The sequence below is a fragment of the Chiloscyllium punctatum genome, chromosome 4, assembly GCF_047496795.1.
Source record: "Chiloscyllium punctatum isolate Juve2018m chromosome 4, sChiPun1.3, whole genome shotgun sequence".
Taxonomy (NCBI): Eukaryota; Metazoa; Chordata; class Chondrichthyes; order Orectolobiformes; family Hemiscylliidae; genus Chiloscyllium; species Chiloscyllium punctatum.
Genome location: NC_092742.1, coordinates 3,681,770 through 3,699,925, shown reverse-complemented (window position 1 = coordinate 3,699,925; position 18,156 = coordinate 3,681,770).

Sequence of the window (18,156 nt, the reverse complement as noted above, 5' to 3'; positions counted from 1 at the left end):
CATTCTCTCTCTCTTTTACATTCTCTCTCTCTCTTACATTGTCTCTCTCACACACACATTCTCTCTCTCTATTACATTCTCTCTCTCTATTACATTCTCTCTCTCACATTCTCTCTCTCACAGATTCTCTCTCTCTATTATATTCTCTCTCTCACATTCTCTCTCTATTATTCTTTCTCTCTCACATTCTCTCTCTCTATTACATTCTCTCTCTCACATTCTCTATCTCTCATATTCTCTCTATTACATTCTCTCTCTCTCTCTCACATTCTCTCTCTATTACATTCTCTCTCTCAATTACATTCTCTCTCTCTCACACACATTCTCTCTCTCTCACACACACATTCTCTTTCTCTCTCGCACACTCTCTCTCTCACACACTCTCTCTCTCTCGCACATTCTCTCTCTCGCGCACATTCTCTCTCTCTCGCACATTCTCTCTCTCTCGCACATTCTCTCTCTCACACATTCTCTCTCTCTCAAATTCTCTCTCTCAATTACATTCTATCTCAAATATTCTCTCTCTCACACATTCTCTCTCTCTCTAATTCTTTCTCTCTATTACATTCTCTCCCTCACATTCTCTCTCTTATTACATTCTCTCTCTCACACATTCTCTCTCGATTACATTCTCTGTCTCTCACATTCTCTCTCTCATTCTCTCTCTCTATTACATTCTCTCTCTCACATTCTCTCTCTCTATTACATTCTCTCTCTCTCACATTATCTCTATTACATTCTCTCTCTCACACATTCTCTCTCTCTGTTACATTCTCTCTCTCACATTCTCTCTCTCTATTACATTCTTTCTCTCACATTCTCTCTCTCTCACATTCTCTCTCTATTACATTCTCTCTCTCTCACACACATTCTCTCTCTCTCTCACACACACACATTCTCTTTCTCTCTTGCACATTCTCTCTCTCGCACGTTCTCTCTCTTGCACATTCTCTCTCTCATATTCACTCTCTCTATTACATTCTCTCTCTCACACATTCTTTCTATTACATTCTCTCCCTCACATTCTCTCTCTCTTATTACATTCACTCTCTCACACATTGTCTCTCTATTACATTCTCTGTCTCTCACATTCTCTCTCTCTCTCACATTCTCTCTCACACATTCTCTCTCTCTATTACATTCTCTCTCTCTCTGTTACATTCTCTCTCTCTATTACATTCTCTCTCTCACATTCTCTCTATTACATTATCTCTCTCTATTACATTCTCTCTCACATACTCTCTCTCTATTACATTCTCTCTCTTTATTACATTCTCTCAATCTATTACATTCTCTCTCTCTCACATTCTCTCTCTCACACTTTCTCTCTCTGTATTACATTCTCTCTCTCTCACATTCTCTCTCTCTATTACATTCTCTCACTCTCACAGTCTCTTTCTCTATTACATTCTCTCTCACATTATCTCTCTCTATTACATTCTCTCTCACATTCTCTCTCTCACACATTCTCTCTCTCTATTACATTCTCTCTCTATTACATTCTCTCTCTCACATTCTCTCTCTATTACATTGTCTCTCTCTCACACATTCTCTCTCTCTATTACATTCTCTCTCTCTATTACATTCTCTCTCACATTCTCTCTCTCTATTACATTCTCTCACTCTCACAGTCTCTTTCTCTATTACATTCTCTCTCACATTATCTCTCTATTACATTCTCTCTCACATTCTCTCTCTATTACATTCTCTCTCTCACACATTCTCTCTCTGTATTACATTCTCTCTCTTTCTCACATTCTCTCTGTCACATTCTCCCTCTATTACATTGTCTCTCTCTCTCACATTCTCTCTCTCTTTTACATTCTCTCTCTCTATTACATTGTCTCTCTCACACACACATTCTCTCTCTCTATTACATTCTCTCTCTCTATTACATTCTCTCTCTCACAGATTCTCTCTCTCTATTATATTCTCTCTCTCACATTCTCTCTCTATTATTCTTTCTCTCTCACATTCTCTCTCTCTATTACATTCTCTCTCTCACATTCTCTATCTCTCATATTCTCTCTATTACATTCTCTCTCTCTCTCTCACATTCTCTCTCTATTACATTCTCTCTCTCTATTACATTCTCTCTCTCTCACACACATTCTCTCTCTCTCACACACACATTCTCTTTCTCTCTCGCACACTCTCTCTCTCTCTCACACACTCTCTCTCTCCCACATTCTCTCTCTCTCGCACATTCTCTCTCTCTCGCACATTCTCTCTCTCACACATTCTCTCTCTCTCAATTACATTCTATCTCAAATATTCTCTCTCTCACACATTGTCTCTCTCTCTAATTCTTTCTCTCTATTACATTCTCTCCCTCACATTCTCTCTCTTATTACATTCTCTCTCTCACACATACTCTCTCGATTACATTCTCTGTCTCTCACATTCTCTCTCTCATTCTCTCTCTCTATTACATTCTCTCTCTCACATTCTCTCTCTCTATTACATTCTCTCTCACATTATCTCTATTACATTCTCTCTCTCACACATTCTCTCTCTCTGTTACATTCTCTCTCTCACATTCTCTCTCTCTATTACATTCTTTCTCTCACATTCTCTCTCTCTCACATTCTCTCTCTATTACATTCTCTCTCTCTCACACACATTCTCTCTCTCTCTCACACACACACATTCTCTTTCTCTCTCGCACATTCTCTCTCTCGCACATTCTCTCTCTCATATTCACTCTCTCTATTACATTCTCTCTCTCACATTCTCTCCCTCACATTCTCTCTCTCTTATTACATTCACTCTCTCACACATTCTCTCTCTATTACATTCTCTGTCTCTCACATTCTCTCTCTCTCTCACATTCTCTCTCACACATTCTCTCTCTCTATTACATTCTCTCTCTCTCTGTTACATTCTCTCTCTCTATTACATTCTCTGGCTCACATTCTCTCTCTCTATTACATTATCTCTCTCTATGACATTCTCTCTCACATACTCTCTCTCTATTACATTCTCTCTCTCTATTACATTCTCTCAATCTATTACATTCTCTCTCTCTCACATTCTCTCTCTGTATTACATTCTCTCTCTCTCACATTCTCTCTCTCTATTACATTCTCTCGCACATTCTCTCTCTATTACATTCTCTCTCTCACATTCTCTCTCTATTACATTGTCTCTCTCTCACACATTCTCTCTCTCTCACACATTCTCTCTCTCTATTACATTCTCTCTCTCTATTACATTCTCTCTCACATTCTCTCAATCTATTACATTCTCTCTCTCTCTCGCACATTCTCTCTCTCACACATTCTCTCTCTCTCTAATTCTTTCTCTCTATTACATTCTCTCTCTCTATTATATTCTCTCTCTCTCACATTATCTGTATTACATTCTCTCTCACACACATTCTCTCTCTCTGTTACATTCTCTCTCTCACATTCTCTCTCTCCATTACATTCTTTCTCTCACATTCTCTCTCTCTCACATTCTCTCTCTCTCACACACATTCTCTCTCTCTCTCACACACACATTCTCTTTCTCTCTCGCACATTCTCTCTCTCTCTCGCACATTCTCTCTCTCGCACATTCTCTCTCTCTATTACATTCACTCTCTCACACATTCTTTCTATTACATTCTCTCCCTCACATTCTCTCTCTCTTATTACATTCACTCTCTCACACATTCTCTCTCTATTACATTCTCTGTCTCTCACATTCTCTCTCTCTATTACATTCTCTCTCTCTCTCACATTCTCTCTCACACATTCTCTCTCTCTATTACATTCTCTCTCTCTCTGTTACATTCTCTCTCTCTATTACATTCTCTCTCTCACATTCTCTCTCTCTATTACATTCTCTCTCTCTATTACATTCTCTCTCACATACTCTCTCTCTATTACATTCTCTCTCTCTATTACATTCTCTCAATCTATTACATTCTCTCTCTCTCACATTCTCTCTCTCACACATTCTCTCTCTGTATTACATTCTCTCTCTCACATTCTCTCTCTCTATTACATTCTCTCACTCTCACAGTCTCTTTCTCTATTACATTCTCTCTCACATTATCTCTCTCTATTACATTCTCTCTCACATTCTCTCTCTATTACATTCTCTCTCTCTCACATTATCTCTCTCTATTACATTCTCTCTCACATTCTCTCTCTATTACATTCTCTCTCTCTCACATTCTCTCTCTCTATTACATTCTCTCTCTCTCACATTCTCTCTCTCACATTCCCTCTCTCTTTTACATTCTCTCTCTCTATTACATTCTCTCTTTCTCACATTCTCTCTCTGTATTACATTGCCTCTCTTACACACACATTCTCTCTCTCTATTACATTCTCTCTCTCACATTCTCTCTCTCTATTACATTTTCTCTCTCACAGATTCTCTCTCACATTCTCTATCTCTCATATTCTCTCTATTACATTCTCTCTCTCTCTCTCACATTCTCTCTCTATTACATTCTCTCTCTCTCACACACATTCTCTCTCTCTCTCACACACATTCTCTTTCTCTCTCGCACACTCTCTCTCGCACACTCTCTCTCTCTCACACATTCTCTCTCTCTCACACATTCTCTCTCTTTCGCACATTCTCTCTCTCTCAAATTCTCTCTCTCTATTACATTCTATCTCAAATATTCTCTCTCTCTCACATTCTCTCTCTCTATTACATTCTCTCTCTCTCTAATTCTTTCTCTCTATTACATTCACTCCCTCACATTCTCTCTCTCTTATTACATTCTCTCTCTCACACATTCTCTCTCTTTTACATTCTCTGTCTTTCACATTCTCTCTCTCATTCTCTCTCTCTATTACATTCTCTCTCACAAATTCTCTCTCTCTGTTACATTCTCTCTCTCTCACATTATCTCTATTACATTCTCTCTCTCACACATTCTCTCTCTCTGTTACATTCTCTCTCTCTATTACATTCTCTCACTCACACATTCTCTCTCTCTATTACATTCTCTCTCACACACATTCTCTCTCTCTCACATTCTCTCACTCTCACAGTCTCTTTCACTATTACATTCTCTCTCACATTATCTCTCTCTATTACATTCTCTCTCACATTCTCTCTATTACATTCTCTCTCTCTCACATACTCTCTCTCTATCACATTCTCTCTCTCTTTCTCACATTCTCTCTCTCACATTCTCTCCCTATTACATTCTCTCACTCACACATTCTCTCTCTCTATTACATTCTCTCTCTTTATTTCATTCTCTGTCTTACACATTCTCTCTCTCACAGATTCTCTCTCTCTATTACATTCTCTCTCTCTCACATTCTCTCTCTATTACATTCTCTCTCTCACTCACACATTCTCTTTCTCTCTCTCTCACATTCTCTCTCTGTCTATTACATTCTCTCTCTCACACACATTCTCTCTCTCTATTAAATTCTCTCTCTCTCACATTCTCTCTCTATTACATTCTCTCTCTCTCACATTCTCTATTACATTTTCTCTCTCACATTCTCTCTCTATTACATTCTCTCTCTCTCTCTCACACACACATTCTCTTTCTCTCTCACACACATTCTCTCTCTCTCACATTCTCTCTCTCTATTAAATTCTCTCTCTCTCACATTCTCTCTCTAATACATTCTCTCTCTCATATTCCATATTACATTCTCTCTCTCACACATTCTCTCTCTATTACATTCTCTCTCTCTCTCACACACACACATTCTCTTTCTCTCTCTCATTCTCTCTCTCTCTATTACATTCTCTCTGTCTCACACATTCTCTATCTATTACATTCTCTCTCACACACATTCTCTCTCTCAGTCTCATTCTATCTCTCTCTCTCATTCTCTCTCTATATTACATTCTCTCTCACACACATTCTCTCCCTCTCTCACATTCTCTCTCTGTATTACATTCTCTCTCTCACTCATTCTCTCTCACACACATTCTCTCTCTCTCTCACACACACTCTCTCTCTCTCACATTCTCTCTCTCTATTACGTTCTCTCTGTCTCACATTCTCTCTCACTCTATTACATTCTCTCTCTCTCTATTACATTCTCTCTCTCACATTCTCTCTCTCTATTACATTCTCTCTCTCTATTACATTCTCTCTCTATTACATTCTCTCTCTCTCTTACATTCTCTCTCTCACATTCTCTCTCTCTATTACATTTTCTCTCTCTATTACATTCTCTCTCTCACATTCTCTCTCTCTATTACATTCTCTCACTCAATTACATTCTCTCTCTCTATTTTCTTTCTCTCTCACATTCTCTCTCTCTATTACATTCTCTCTCTCACATTCTCTATCTCTAACATTCTCTCTATTACATTCTCACTCTCTCTCTCATGTTCTCTCTCTATTACATTCTCTCTCTCACACATTTTCTCTCTCTTTCTCACATTCTCTCTCTATTACATTCTCTCTCACACACACACATTCTCTCTCTCTATTACATTCTCTCTCTCACACATTCTCTCTCTCTATTACATTCCCTCTCTCACATTCTCTTTCTCTATTACATTCTCTCTCTCATAGATTCTCTCTCTCTATTACATTCGCTCTCTCTATTACATTCTCTCTCTCTCACATTCTCTCTTCCTCTCTATTACATTCTCTCTCTCCCACATTCTCTCTCACACACATTCTCTCTCTCTCTCACATTCTCTCTCTCACACATTCTCTCTCTCTCACATTCTCTCTCTCACACATTCTCTCTCTCTATTACATTCTCTCTCTCACTCACACACATTCTCTTTCTCTCTCTCTCACATTCTCTCTTCCTCTCTCTCACATTCTCTCTTACATTCTCTCTCTCTCACATTCTCTCTCTATTACATTCTCTCTCTCACTCACATACATTCTCTTTCTCTCTCTCTCACATTCTCTCTCTCTCTATTAAATTCTCTCTCTCACACATTCTCTCTCTATTACATTCTCTCTCTCTAATAAATTCTCTCTCTCTCACATTCTCTCTCTATTACATTCTCTCTCTCTCACATTCTCTATTACATTTTCTCTCTCACATTCTCTCTCTATTACATTCTCTCTCTCTCTCACACACACATTCTCTTTCTCTCTCACACACATTCTCTCTCTCTCACATTCTCTCTCTCTATTAAATTCTCTCTCTCTCACATTCTCTCCATAATACATTCTCTCTCTCATATTCCCTATTACATTCTCTCTCTCACACATTCTCTCTCTATTACATTCTCTCTCTCTCTCACACACACACATTCTCTTTCTCTCTCTCATTCTCTCTCTCTCTATTACATTCTCTCTGTCTCACACATTCTCTCTCAATTACATTCTCTCTCACACACATTCTCTCTCTCAGTCTCATTCTATCTCTCTCTCTCTCATTCTCTCTCTATATTACATTCTCTCTCACACACATTCTCTCCCTCTCTCACATTCTCTCTCTCTATTACATTCTCTCTCTCACACATTCTCTCTCACACACATTCTCTCTCTCTCTCTCACACACACTCTCTCTCTCTCACATTCTCTCTCTCTATTACGTTCTCTCTCTCTCACATTCTCTCTCTCTATTACATTCTCTCTCTCTCTATTACATTCTCTCTCTCTCTATTACATTCTCTCTCTCACATTTTCTCTCTCTATTACATTCTCTCTCTCACATTCTCTCTCTCTATTACATTCTCTCTCTCTATTACATTCTCTCTCTATTACATTCTCTCTCTCTCTTACATTCTCTCTCTCACATTCTCTCTCTCTATTACATTTTCTCTCTCTATTACATTCTCTCTCTCACATTCTCTCTCTATATTACATTCTCTCACTCAATTACATTCTCTCTCTCTATTATTCTTTCTCTCTCACATTCTCTCTCTCTATTACATTCTCTCTCTCACATTCTCTATCTCTCACTTTCTCTCTCTCTCACATTCTCTCTTCCTCTCTATTACATACTCTCTCTCTCTCACATTCTCTCTCTATTACATTCTCTCTCACATACTCTCTCTCTATTACATTCTCTCTCTCTATTACATTCTCTCAATCTATTACATTCTCTCTCTCTCACATTCTCTCTCTCACACATTCTCTCTCTCACACATTCTCTCTCTGTATTACATTCTCTCTCTCACATTCTCACTCTCTGTTACATTCTCTCACTCTCACAGTCTCTTTCTCTATTACATTCTCTCTCACATTATCTCTCTCTATTACATTCTCTCTCACATTCTCTCTCTATTACATTCTCTCTCTCACACATTCTCTCTCTCTATTACATTCTCTCTCTCTATTACATTCTCTCTCTTTCTCACATTCTCTCTCTCACATTCTCTCTCTAGTACATTGTCTCTCACACATTCTCTCTCTCTATTACATTCTCTCTCTCTATTACATTCTCTCTCACATACTCTCTCTCTATTACATTCTCTCTCTCACATTCTCTCAATCTCGCACATTCTCTCTCTCACACATTCTCTCTCTCTCAAATTCTCTCTCTCTATTACATTCTATCACAAATATTCTCTCTCTCACACATTCTCTCTCTCTAATTCTTTCTCTCTATTACATTCTCTCGCTCACATTCTCTCTCTCTATTACATTCTCTCTCTCACACATTATCTGTATTACATTCTCTCTCTCACACATTCTCTCTCTCTGTTACATTCTCTCTCTCTATTACATTCTCTCACTCACACATTCTCTCTCTCTATTACATTCTCTCTCTCTATTACATTCTCTCTCACATACTCTCTCTCTATTACATTCTCTCAATCTATTACATTCTCTCTCTCTCACATTCTCTCTCTCACACATTCTCTCTCTGTATTACATTCTCTCTCTCTATTACATTCTCTCACTCACGGTCTCTTTCTCTATTACATTCTCTCTCACATTATCTCTCTCTATTACATTCTCTCTCACATTCTCTCTCTATTACATTCTCTCTCTCTCACATTCTCTCTCTCTATTACATTCTCTCTCTCTCTCACATTCTCTCTCTATTACATTGTCTCTCTCTCACACATTCTCTCTCTCTTTTACATTCTCTCTCTCTATTACATTCTCTCTTTCTCACATTCTCTCTCTCTCTTACATTGTCTCTCTTACACACACATTCTCTCTCTCTATTACATTCTCTCTCTCACATTCTCTCCCTCTGTTACATTTTCTCTCTCACAGATTCTCTCTCGCTCTTACATTCTCTCACATTCTCTCTCTATTATTCTTTCTCTCTCACATTCTCTCTCTCACATTCTCTATCTCTCATATTCTCTCTATTACATTCTCTCTCTCTCTCTCACATTCTCTCTCTATTACATTCTCTCTCTCTCTATTACATTCTCTCTCTCTCACACACATTCTCTCTCTCTATCACACACATTCTCTTTCTCTCTCGCACACTCTCTCTCTCTCGCACATTCTCTCTCTCTATTACATTCTCTCTCTCACATTCTCTCTCTCAATTACATTCTCTCTCTCTCAAATTCTCTCTCTCTATTACATTCTATCTCAAATATTCTCTCTCTCTCACATTCTCTCTCTCTATTACATTCTCTCTCTCTCTAATTCTTTCTCTCTATTACATTCTCTCCCTCACATTCTATCTCTCTTATTACATTCTCTCTCTCACACATTCTCTCTCTTTTACATTCTCTGTCTTTCACATTCTCTCTCTCATTCTCTCTCTCTATTACATTCTCTCTCTCTATTACATTCTCTCTCTCTGACATTATCTCTATTACATTCTCTCTCTCACACATTCTCTCTCTCTGTTACATTCTCTCTCTCTATTACATTCTCTCACTCACACATTCTCTCTCTCTATTACATTCTCTCAATCTATTACATTCTCTCTCACACACATTCTCTCACTCTCACAGTCTCTTTCTCTATTACATTCTCTCTCACATTATCTCTCTCTATTACATTCTCTCTCACATTCTCTCTATTACATTCTCTCTCTCTCACATACTCTCTCTCTATTACATTCTCTCTCTCTATTACATTCTCTCTCTTTCTCACATTCTCTCTCTCACATTCTCTCTCTATTACATTCTCTCTCTCACACATTCTCTCTCTCTAATTCTTTCTCTCTATTACATTCTCTCGCTCACATTCTCTCTCTCTATTACATTCTCTCTCTCTCACATTATCTGTATTACATTCTCTCTCTCACACATTCTCTCTCTCTGTTACATTCTCTCTCTCTATTACATTCTCTCACTCACACATTCTCTCTCTCTATTACATTCTCTCTCACATACTCTCTCTCTATTACATTCTCTCTCTCTATTACATTCTCTCAATCTATGACATTCTCTCTCTCACACATTCTCTCTCTCACACATTCTCTCTCTGTATTACATTCTCTCTCTCTATTACATTCTCTCACTCACAGTCTCTTTCTCGATTACATTCTCTCTCACATTATCTCTCTCTATTACATTCTCTCTCACATTCTCTCTCTATTACATTCTCTCTCTCTCACATTCTCTCTCTCTATTACATTCTCTCTCTCTCTCACATTCTCTCTCTATTACATTGTCTCTCTCTCTCACATTCTCTCTCTCTTTTACATTCTCTCTCTCTATTACATTCTCTCTTTCTCACATTCTCTCTCTCTCTTACATTGTCTCTCTTACACACACATTCTCAATCTCTATTACATTCTCTCTCTCACATTCTCTCTCTCTATTACATTTTCTCTCTCACAGATTCTCTCTCGCTCTTACATTCTCTCACATTCTCTCTCTATTATTCTTTCTCTCTCACATTCTCTCTCTCACATTCTCTATCTCTCATATTCTCTCTATTACATTTTCTCTCTCTCTCTCACATTCTCTCTCTATTACATTCTCTCTCTCTCTATTACATTCTCTCTCTCTCACACACATTCTCTCTCTCTCTCACACACATTCTCTTTCTCTCTCGCACACTCTCTCTCGCACACTCTCTCTCTCTATTACATTCTCTCTCTCACATTCTCTCTCTCTATTACATTCTCTCTCTCTCAAATTCTCTCTCTCTATTACATTCTATCTCAAATATTCTCTCTCTCTCACATTCTCTCTCTCTATTACATTCTCTCTCTCTCTAATTCTTTCTCTCTATTACATTCTCTCCCTCACATTCTATCTCTCTTATTACATTCTCTCTCTCACACATTCTCTCTCTTTTACATTCTCTGTCTTTCACATTCTCTCTCTCATTCTCTCTCTCTATTACATTCTCTCTCTCTATTACATTCTCTCTCTCTCACATTATCTCTATTACATTCTCTCTCTCACACATTCTCTCTCTCTGTTACATTCTCTCTCTCTATTACATTCTCTCACTCACACATTCTCTCTCTCTATTACATTCTCTCAATCTATTACATTCTCTCTCACACACATTCTCTCACTGTCACAGTCTCTTTCTCTATTACATTCTCTCTCACATTATCTCTCTCTATTACATTCTCTCTCACATTCTCTCTATTACATTCTCTCTCTCTCACATACTCTCTCTCTATTACATTCTCTCTCTCTATTACATTCTCTCTCTTTCTCACATTCTCTCTCTCACATTCTCTCTCTATTACATTCTCTCTCTATTACATTCTCTCTCTCACACATTCTCTCTCTCTATTACATTCTCTCTCTTTATTACATTCTCTGTCTCACACATTCTCTCTCTCTATTACATTCTCTCTCTCACAGATTCTCTCTCTCTATTACATTCTCTCTCTCACACATTCTCTCTCTCTATTACATTCTCTCTCTCACATTCTCTTTCTCTATTACATTCTCTCTCTCATAGATTCTCTCTCTCTATTACATTCGCTCTCTCTATTACATTCTCTCTCTCTCACATTCTCTCTTCCTCTCTATTACATTCTCTCTCTCTCACATTCTCTCTCACACACATTCTCTCTCTCTCTCACATTCTCTCTCTCACACATTCTCTCTCTCTCACATTCTCTCTCTCACACATTCTCTCTCTCTATTACATTCTCTCTCTCACTCACATACATTCTCTTTCTCTCTCTCTCACATTCTCTCTCTCTCTATTAAATTCTCTCTCTCACACATTCTCTCTCTATTACATTCGCTCTCTCTATTACATTCTCTCTCACACATTCTCTCTCTATTATTCTTTCTCTCTCACATTCTCTCTCTCTATTACATTCTCTCTCTCACATTCTCTATCTCTCACTTTCTCTCTCTCTCACATTCTCTCTTCCTCTCTATTACATTCTCTCTCTCTCACATTCTCTCTCTATTACATTCTCTCTCACATACTCTCTCTCTATTACATTCTCTCTCTCTATTACATTCTCTCAATCTATTACATTCTCTCTCTCTCACATTCTCTCTCTCACACATTCTCTCTCTGTATTACATTCTCTCTCTCTCACATTCTCACTCTCTGTTACATTCTCTCACTCTCACAGTCTCTTTCTCTATTACATTCTCTCTCACATTATCTCTCTCTATTACATTCTCTCTCACATTCTCTCTCTATTACATTCTCTCTCTCACACATTCTCTCTCTCTATTACATTCTCTCTCCTTCTCACATTCTCTCTCTCACATTCTCTCTCTATTACATTGTCTCTCACACATTCTCTCTCTCTGTTACATTCTCTCTCTCTATTACATTCTCTCTCACATACTCTCTCTCTATTACATTCTCTCTCTCACATTCTCTCAATCCCGCACATTCTCTCTCTCACACATTCTCTCTCTCTCAAATTCTCTCTCTCTATTACATTCTATCTCAAATATTCTCTCTCTCACACATTCTCTCTCTCTAATTCTTTCTCTCTATTACATTCTCTCGCTCACATTCTCTCTCTCTATTACATTCTCTCTCTCTCACATTATCTGTATTACATTCTCTCTCTCACACATTCTCTCTCTCTGTTACATTCTCTCTCTCTATTACATTCTCTCACTCACACATTCTCTCTCTCTATTACATTCTCTCTCTCTATTACATTCTCTCTCACATACTCTCTCTCTATTACATTCTCTCTCTCTATTACATTCTCTCAATCTATTACATTCTCTCTCTCTCACATTCTCTCTCTCACACATTCTCTCTCTGTATTACATTCTCTCTCTCTATTACATTCTCTCACTCACAGTCTCTTTCTCTATTACATTCTCTCTCACATTATCTCTATTACATTCTCTCTCACATTCTCTCTCTATTACATTCTCTCTCTCTCACATTCTCTCTCTCTTTTACATTCTCTCTCTCTATTACATTCTCTCTTTCTCACATTCTCTCTCTCTCTTACATTGTCTCTCTTACACACACATTCTCTCTCTCTATTACATTCTCTCTCTCACATTCTCTCTCTCTATTACATTTTCTCTCTCACAGATTCTCTCTCGCTCTTACATTCTCTCACATTCTCTCTCTATTATTCTTTCTCTCTCACATTCTCTCTCTCACATTCTCTATCTCTCATATTCTCTCTATTACTTTCTCTCTCTCTCTCTCACATTCTCTCTCTGTTACATTCTCTCTCTCTCACACACCTTCTCTCTCTCTCTCACACACATTCTCTTTCTCTCTCGCACACTCTCTCTCGCACACTCTCTCTCTCTCTCGCACATTCTCTCTCTCTATTACATTCTCTCTCACACATTCTCTCTCTCTATTACATTCTCTCTCTCTCAAATTCTCTCTCTCTATTACATTCTATCTCAAATATTCTCTCTCTCTCACATTCTCTCTCTCTATTACATTCTCTCTCTCTCTAATTCTTTCTCTCTATTACATTCTCTCCCTCACATTCTATCTCTCTTATTACATTCTCTCTCTCACACATTCTCTCTCTTTTACATTCTCTGTCTTTCACATTCTCTCTCTCATTCTCTCTCTCTATTACATTCTCTCTCTCTATTACATTCTCTCTCTCTCACATTATCTCTATTACATTTTCTCTCTCACACATTCTCTCTCTCTGTTACATTCTCTCTCTCTATTACATTCTCTCACTCACACATTCTCTCTTTCTATTACATTCTCTCAATCTATTACATTCTCTCTCACACACATTCTCTCACTCTCACAGTCTCTTTCTCTATTACATTCTCTCTCACATTATCTCTCTCTATTACATTCTCTCTCACATTCTCTCTATTACATTCTCTCTCTATTACATTCTCTCTCTCTATTACATTCTCTCTCTCTATTACATTCTCTCTCTTTCTCACATTCTCTCTCTCTCATTCTCTCTCTATTACATTCTCTCTCACACATTCTCTCTCTCTAATTCTTTCTCTCTATTACATTCTCTCGCTCACATTCTCTCTCTCTATTACATTCTCTCTCTCTCACATTATCTGTATTACATTCTCTCTCTCACACATTCTCTCTCTCTGTTACATTCTCTCTCTCTATTACATTCTCTCACTCACACATTCTCTCTCTCTATTACATTCTCTCTCTCTATTACATTCTCTCTCACATACTCTCTCTCTCTTGCATTCTCTCTCTCTATTACATTCTCTCAATCTATTACATTCTCTCTCTCTCACATTCTCTCTCTCACACATTCTCTCTCTGTATTACATTCTCTCTCTCTATTACATTCTCTCACTCACAGTCTCTTTCTCTATTACATTCTCTCTCACATTATCTCTCTCTATTACATTCTCTCTCACATTCTCTCTCTATTACATTCTCTCTCTCTCACATTCTCTCTCTCTATTACATTCTCTCTCTCTCTCACATTCTCTCTCTCACATTCTCTCTCTCTTTTACATTCTCTCTCTCTATTACATTCTCTCTTTCTCACATTCTCTCTCTCTCTTACACTGTCTCTCTTACACACACATTCTCTCTCTCTATTACATTTTCTCTCTCACAGATTCTCTCTCGCTCTTACATTCTCTCACATTCTCTCTCTATTATTCTTTCTCTCTCACATTCTCTCTCTCACATTCTCTATCTCTCATATTCTCTCTATTACATTCTCTCTCTCTCTCTCACATTCTCTCTCTATAACATTCTCTCTCTATTACATTCTCTCTCTCTCACACACACATTCTCTTTCTCTCTCGCACTCTCTCTCGCACACTCTCTCTCTCTCTCGCACATTCTCTCTCTCTATTACATTCTCTCTCTCACATTCTCTCTCTCTATTACATTCTCTCTCTCTCAAATTCTCTCTCTCTATTACATTCTATCTCAAATATTCTCTCTCTCTCACATTCTCTCTCTCTATTACATTCTCTCTCTCTCTAATTCTTTCTCTCTATTACATTCTCTCCCTCACATTCTATCTCTCTTATTACATTCTCTCTCTCACACATTCTCTCTCTTTTACATTCTCTGTCTTTCACATTCTCTCTCTCATTCTCTCTCTCTATTACATTCTCTCTCTCTCACATTATCTCTATTACATTCTCTCTCTCTGTTACATTCTCTCTCTCTATTACATTCTCTCACTCACACATTCTCTCTCTCTATTACATTCTCTGAATCTTTACATTCTCTCTCACACACATTCTCTCACTCTCACAGTCTCTTTCTCTATTACATTCTCTCTCACATTATCTCTCTCTATTACATTCTCTCTATTACATTCTCTCTCTCTCACATACTCTCTCTCTATTACATTCTCTCTCTCTATTACATTCTCTCTCTTTCTCACATTCTCTCTCTCACATTCTCTCTCTATTACATTCTCTCTCTCACACATTCTCTCTCTCTATTACATTCTCTCTCTTTATTACATTCTCTCGCTCACATTCTCTCTCTCTATTACATTCTCTCTCTCACAGATTCTCTCTCTCTATTACATTCTCTCTCTCACACTTTCTCTCTCTCTATTACATTCTCTCTCTCACATTCTCTTTCTCTATTACATTCTCTCTCTCATAGATTCTCTCTCTCTATTACATTCGCTCTCTCTATTACATTCTCTCTCTCTCACATTCTCTCTTCCTCTCTATTACATTCTCTCTCTCTCACATTCTCTCTCACACACATTCTCTCTCTCTCTCACATTCTCTCTCTCACACATTCTCTCTCTCTCACATTCTCTCTCTCACACATTCTCTCTCTCACACATTCTCTCTCTCTATTACATTCTCTCTCTCACTCACACACATTCTCTTTCTCTCTCTCTCACATTCTCTCTTCCTCTCTCTCACATTCTCTCTTACATTCTCTCTCTCTCACATTCTCTCTCTATTACATTCTCTCTCTCACTCACATACATTCTCTTTCTCTCTCTCTCTCTATTAAATTCTCTCTCTCACTCATTCTCTCTCTATTACATTCGCTCTCTCTATTACATTCTCTCTCACACATTCTCTCTCTATTATTCTTTCTCTCTCACATTCTCTCTCTCTATTACATTCTCTCTCTCACATTCTCTCTCTCTCACATTCTCTCTCTATTACATTCTCTCTCACATACTCTCTCTCTATTACATTCTCTCTCTCTATTACATTCTCTCAATCTATTACATTCTCTCTCTCTCACATTCTCTCTCTCACACATTCTCTCTCTGTATTACATTCTCTCTCTCTCACATTCTCACTCTCTGTTACATTCTCTCACTCTCACAGTCTCTTTCTCTATTACATTCTCTCTCACATTATCTCTCTCTATTACATTCTCTCTCTCACACATTCTCTCTCTCTATTACATTCTCTCTCTCTATTACATTCTCTCTCTTTCTCACATTCTCTCTCTCACATTCTCTCTCTATTACATTGTCTCTCACACATTCTCTCTCTCTATTACATTCTCTCTCTCTATTACATTCTCTCTCACATACTCTCTCTCTATTACATTCTCTCTCTCACATTCTCTCAATCTCGCACATTCTCTCTCTCACACATTCTCTCTCTCTCAAATTCTCTCTCTCTATTACATTCTATCTCAAATATTCTCTCTCTCACACATTCTCTCTCTCTAATTCTTTCTCTCTATTACATTCTCTCCCTCACATTCTCTCTCTCTATTACATTCTCTCTCTCACACATTCTCTCTCTTTTACATTCTCTGTCTTTCACATTCTCTCTCTCATTCTCTCTCTCTATTACATTCTCTCTCTCTATTACATTCTCTCTCTCTGTTACATTCTCTCTCACACATTCTCTCTCTCTATTACATTCTATCTCAAATATTCTCTCTCTCACACATTCTCTCTCTCTCTAATTCTTTCTCTCTATTACATTCTCTCTCTCACATTCTCTCTCTCTATTACATTCTCTCTCTCTCACATTATCTGTATTACATTCTCTCTCTCACACATTCTCTCTCTCTGTTACATTCTCTCTCTCACATTCTCTCTCTCTATTACATTCTTTCTCTCACATTCTCTCTCTCACACATTCTCTCTCTATTACATTCTCTCTCTCTCACACACATTTTCTCTCTCTCTCTCACACACACATTCTCTTTCTCTCTCGCACATTTTCTCTCTCTCTCGCACATTCTCTCTTTCGCACATTCTCTCTCTCATATTCTCTCTCTCTATTACATTCTCTCTCTCACACATTCTTTCTGTTACATTCTCTCCCTCACATTCTCTCTCTCTTATTACATTCACTCTCTCACACATTCTCTCTCTATTACATTCTCTGTCTCTCACATTCTCTCTCTCTATTACATTCTCTCTCTCTGTCACATTCTCTCTCACACATTCTCTCTCTCACACATTCTCACATTTTTTCCCGCCTCAGGCGACTAACTGTGTGGAGTTTGCACGTTCTCCCCGTGTCTGCGTGGGTTTCCTCCGGGTGCTCCGGTTTCCTCCCACAGTCCAAAGATGTGCAGGTCAGGTGAATTGGCCATGCTAAATTGCCCGTAGTGTTAGGAAGGGGTATGGGTGGGTTGCGCTTCGACGGGGCGGTGTGGACTTGTTGGGCCGAAGGGCCTGTTTCCACACTGTAAGTAATCTAATCTAATCTAATCTAATCTAATCTCTCTATTACATTCTCTCTCTCACACATTCTCTCTCTCTGTTACATTCTCTCTCTCCATTACATTCTCTCTCTCACATTCTCTCACTCACACATTCTCTCTCTCTATTACATTCTCTCTCTCTATTACATTCTCTCTCACATACTCTCTCTCTATTACATTCTCTCAATCTATTACATTCTCTCTCACATTCTCTCTCTCACACATTCTCTCTCTGTATTACATTCTCTCTCTCTCACATTCTCTCTCTCTATTACATTCTCTCACTCTCACATTCT